This window comes from Melanaphis sacchari, unplaced genomic scaffold, assembly GCF_002803265.2.
Source record: "Melanaphis sacchari strain LSU unplaced genomic scaffold, SCAv2.0 Contig0_pilon_pilon, whole genome shotgun sequence".
NCBI lineage: Eukaryota > Metazoa > Arthropoda > Insecta > Hemiptera > Aphididae > Melanaphis > Melanaphis sacchari.
In genome coordinates, this window is record NW_020270366.1 from 5,437,148 (window position 1) to 5,443,422 (window position 6,275).

The window sequence follows — 6,275 nt, forward strand, 5'->3', positions numbered from 1 at the left end:
AATGTATTTATTTATTTTCCATGCACAAAAGCACAGAGCAAGCTACGGGACAATGTGTATTAAACCTGTACATTTAATGAAATAACCCACCACTAAACGTTCGAATTGGACTTTTATATACTTTTATTATATTATGAGATTATTATTTACGCGTTTAAAACGACACCGCCAAAGTGTAGAGCCACCAAATCAAAGGTGCCAACATCTCAAACGTTGTTACTGGTTACTGTAACTGGTTTTGCCTGCTAGACTTTTCTAACTGCTGTATTCTAAAGTTCTGTTTCCGACCAAGGAAATTCACTTCAAACGATTTTCAGCTACCTAGGGTATTCACATACAGCGAGTTTTACCGACCTTGGGTATTCACTTACAACGAGTTTCACCATTGTTAGTAAAATTGATTAAATTATGACGAATACAAAAGTATATGTTTTACATAGAATTTATTCAATTTTTAATTTTTTTTAAATGTTTTTTCTATATAATTTAAAAAAAATTTTCTAAAATTTTTCTTTTTCTGGGTTTATAGAATATAATATAATATTGCTGTCTGAATTAATCCGAAAATAACCAGTTGGGACTATTCGATTATGAAGAAAATAGGAATTAAAACACATGATGTAATTATGGAAACTTCATAGTCTTCTATAATAAGGATCACGTCTTCATCACATCTCATTTCCTGTGTATTAAATCATTAACTTATTTTATATATACCGTAACAATAATAATAATAATTATTATTATTATCATAATTATTTTCAGACGATTACCTATTATGTTAAATATTATATCCAATCCAGCAATCACTCACATCGTTTTGGCGACTTTCTGTCATGTACCATCCAGCTACAGCACCAGCTATTAAAAATAAAGCGCAAGTGAACTTGGTTTTGTCGAGAAACATAATTTAGTATTAATTAATTAAATATATTTTATTAGTTTATGTTAATTTTTGTATCGTTACTAGTTTGTGTTACAATATTACATACCAACCAAATAAAATACATATTATGAAAATAATAAATTGATAAAAAATAAACAACAGCTATTAAATTCCAAAAGAAAATTATCGACATGCAAGTTTTACATCCTTTCAATATAATTTATTAAATTAAAATACAATCATACATTTTAATCTATAATATTTAATAAAAATATAGCTTTTGTAATAGTTTTATTTTATTTCATAGCTGTATAAATAGGTGTATACAAAATAGCTTGATAGTATAGATAGGTAGGAAGTCTAATAGAAAAAAAAATCAACACGAATAATTTGAAAAAAAAATCAGTGAGGTAAATGTTAGTGACTGATTTAATTTATGAATTAAATTTGTATATGTTTGCAAATGATTAATCTACCTATTATTATACCAATCGGGCAGTCAATAGTCATCACCTATAATAAAATGAAACATTTTTTAATTGCTCAACACGTAATTTTAAAGTAAAACTGATAAGTAGGTATATACTAGTTGTAATACTAAGGTGGATCGTTAGAGTAACTACATTTTATTTTTTTGAAACGAAACAATAAAAAATTCATATAATTTATTTATATCTAGTCTATTTATTCGTTATTATTTCTATAAAGTAAAATGTATACATTTTTTACAATAACATTATTAAATGATTCAAAACTGGACTATATGTTTTTAACATTAACATAAACTGTGTCAATATGTTAAAAAATTGATATATATATATATATATATATGCTTATATAATATGATACAAAAATTATAAATTTCAAAGTAAACACCCCTACTTTAAGGCTTTAAATAACGTACCTATAGAAATATCTGAGTTTCATAGAAATATATATTGATGATGAAGCAATTTATTTTTATACCTATACCTATATCATTAAAAAATAATAATACGAAATTACAAATAACAACTTAAACGCTGAATAGCGAACTGCAGGTAAAGATCAAAACAATTAAGAAAAAAAAATAGAATACATATTATGTCTAATCAAAATTGATATAACTTAGCTGTATTCGTATTATTGAAATAAAATTAAAGTGTACAAATTACACATCCTTAATCATATTAGTAAATATACATAAACAATTAAGTTTATTTTATTTATTTTATATATAGTTATATATAAGTTTTAATAAACTTTCAAACCATTACCATTTATAGAGATGATTCCTTGACACCAAATTACGTTAATCGCATAATATTTGGACATTACCATGTGAAAAGTGTATCCAATTAATCCGAAAATAACCAGTTGGGACGTCCATCCGATTAGTATTATTCTGAGTACCTACTTATCCAACAAGAGTTAAAACATTCATTATAAATAGGACAAATCGATTGCATATTATAATTATAGATGGGTTATCTTCAGTCACGTCTAACCTAGCGCCTAAGGAGAGGTGGCGCCCCAGGAGGGTTTCCCGGATAAACATCCGGGTCTCCCGCCCCGAAGAGATAACCATGCAATTACATAAAGGGGTAGAGTGTTTCCGGGGCAATCCGGAAGAACTGGTTGGACCTCGCAACACACGGAAAGATGTCCTTTTGAATAAATAATTATAATTGTTTATTTTTGTATCGTTATCAGTTTGTGCTATAATATTATATACCAACCAAATAGGATACATATTATTAAAATAATAAATAAATAAAAAAATAACCAACATATATTAAATCCCAAAAAAAAAGGAATTATCGACAAGGTACTCTTTGTACTTTTATCATACCTATTGTTTGAAGATTCTAAGGAAAATTAATTTTGGACATTTCAAATTATATCTATTCGTATTAATAACACTGCAGTATAAATAGTATAGGTAAATAGGTTATCACGCGAATATGATGAATTCAAAATTGACGAGTCTGGTAATCTAAAAATTTCAACTCATCGTATTAACTGTAAATATGTTTTCGAGACTAACTTATTTTTATAAAATTAATTAAAATAGTTTATAAGATAAAGTAATGTTATAAGGTTTTAAATTGTTTTCAGTGCTGTTAATAACATGATGTATTAAGTATTTATATATTAACCCTATAAGAAATAGCAGCCTGACTTGTTTATGAATTTCTTAAATTCTAAAATTTACATAAATAATTAGAAATCAGTACAGATTACTGACACATTGTAATTAAAAACACATGATATCAATTATTTTGGTCATAACAATCATATATAGTTTATTAAATGCCTAAATATTTCTCTTTTTATAAATTATAATACAAAACGATATTTTAAGCTAAATTTTTAAATCTTGAACTATAGTTAGAAAGTTAAATAAGGAACAAACTTTACACTTTTTAAAATTTTTGATAAAAAAAATTATAAACACTTATTGCCTATAATAAGTTTAAAACAAAATATCAAAAAACTATTTATAATCAATGCTATTGCTAATTAAATAAATAGCATTTTACCATCACTAACTCAGAACTGTTTGAAATTTCAAAGTTTTGATACTTGATAGTGCTATCATATTTATAGTAGCAGTGAAGTCACTTTACACATTTTTAAATGTATATGCAGTTTGACATCAATCATAAAAGGATACCTGTGCGGCCGCGTACATTTTTTTTATTAAGTACAGAATCAAGAGTAAAGGTTTTTTAAAAATATTGTTGTATTGGAAATTATACTATAAGATAGACTAATGTTCAGTGCGATGGTCTATAATTAAAAAATAATTGTGTTTTCATTATTAAATATAGGTACAAATGGTACAATACACTTTCATAAGTAGGCCCAATGACTACTATCTATAGGAACAGTAGGTTGTAGGTACACAAAGTAAATAATTGGTTTGCAAAATAGAACAATATTAATAGTAAGTACATAAACATACATAGTATTATGTAAGGTTATAATGGTAAACATTTTTTTTGAAACATAAGTGGTTATAATTATTATAATGAACGATAGGTAATAAATTATAATTTATAACATGGGTATAAACGTAACATACTTAACTTTGTTGTACTTAATATTCTTGTAATTGTTATAATTTATAATAAAAATTATTTATTAATCAATATCTAACATTAACTGATGTACCTACCTAAATTATTATTATTTTAAATCGACGACTAGGTTATAAATTAATAAATAATAATGTTAGTATATGTTATTATTATGGGTGTTTTAAGATTAATAAGAATAAAAATAATTTTCTCTGCGTACTCACAGAGGCGTATATTCAGTTTTCTAATAGGGGGAGGATTTAATTTTATACATCTTATGTTTATCAAAGTATTTTACGTTTCACCCAATGCTTTAAGGCCTTTAAGTTCATTCAAAGACCATAGTTAAAATATTCCAAGTTCACGCAATTATATTTGTAATAATAGGTATTTTTATTAGAGAATTGAAAACAAGTTTTATACACTACATTTTATTATTAGCCTGTACGCAGCTACAAAAATAGACACATATGGACAACAAACCACAACACAATGACAATTATTTACTAATACTTAATAGTGATAAACAATACTTAAATCTACACAGTATTTATTTGAATAACAAATATCTATTTTTATACCTCCTTGAACGAAAATTCATTGTTTTTGTAATCATGATTCATAATAATTGACAAATACTACATTTTATACATACGTTAAAGTTTTCATGACGTATATATTTTTCATTCTAAAAATTTCAAATAGTATTTCTTTTGTCCTTGCAGGGGGGGGGGGAGAGGTTATACTGAAATCCCCTCTATTTTTACTCCACAGCATACTCATAATTTAATATTCCTAATTTTTTTATAATTTCACATAAAATATTAACTATGTTAGATAGATTAACTTTATTATTCTGAACACGGTATTTATACAACTATCTATGTAAAGAAAATGACGATTTTATAGACTATCTTGAAAATAACTAACTTTATACATACTTACATAGATTTAATTACATATTTTATTTTATGATTTTAAATCGAATAAAAAAATTATGATATATTCATTAAAGTATTTTGTGTAATTACATTTAATTATTTTCTACGGAATACTTGGTACAAAGCATCACACACCCCTAAAGTATTTTCCAAGAGCTTGAGGTGAAATACCTTAAGTATACTTTAAGGCCTCGTAACTTATTTCAGTTGCAAGGAATCATAAAGTAACTGCTAATCTCTCATGCGGAATAATATTTTTTTGTATTATGTTGTCGAAGTATCTTGTTTTTGAATTGAAAGGCACAACCATTGATAATAGTTTACGATAAGTTTCCTCATTTATTCGTAAATAATTTTTTATATCCAGTAGTTCGAATCTCAATTAATTTAATGAATTGAATGTGTAAGGCTACATTATAGATCTCCATATATTCTGAACTGAATCCGATTCAATTAAAGTATGTAATAATCGCCAAATTTAATATTTATCTCCCGAACTTAATTCAAACATATTATGTTAAAAAAGTATACCCAACTGCTAATCAACCAGATATTAGCGTGTATACTTGTAAGATATAATGGCTTTAGATACTTCTCTTTTGACATTTATTATCTACCTATTTGTTATTTCAAAGCAGGTTTCATTTATATACTGAAAGATCAGAGAAAGATAAGTATTTTGTAGGTAATCTAAATATTGGAGTTTCCTGTTTTCATTAAAAATCTGCAAGCCCACCTCGCAGTATCCTCAACTGGGGAGTACATTTTAGAAATCATGAAAAAACTATAACAAGATTATACGTAAAATTAGTATTGTAGGAAAATTCCTGAGTTTTATATAAATTATTTACAAAAAAAAAAATCGAATTATTAAAAGGAATAAAATTGTATGCGAACTTGGCAGTTTCATATATATCAAAAAAAAATTATCAATACATAAATTGGTTTCATAATAATTTTTAGAGACAAAAGAATAAATAATATAGTAATTATAAAAATATATATATTATTACTATACCTACTGATTATTAATAATTATTAATACTGTTTATAGAATAGGTACCTAATAATAGAAATTTAGTAAAAAGAAAAAATTAAAGTAAGTATGAGTTCTTTTTTAAAATTTTTATTTAATAAACTTAAGTTGTAGCCAATTGTAGGTATAATTTATTAAAACCGTGTAGTAATTATACGTAACCAAGCAAAATAGAGTCCTCATCTTATTACTATAAACTTGAAAATATTATTTAGAATTCATACATTTTAATCACACAATATTATTAATGTAAAACTTATTCTAAAGTAGGTACTAAATATTACTGAAAACAATAATTTTATTAAATAAATAAATTCAAATAATAAAAAGAACTTAAAACGAAAATATCA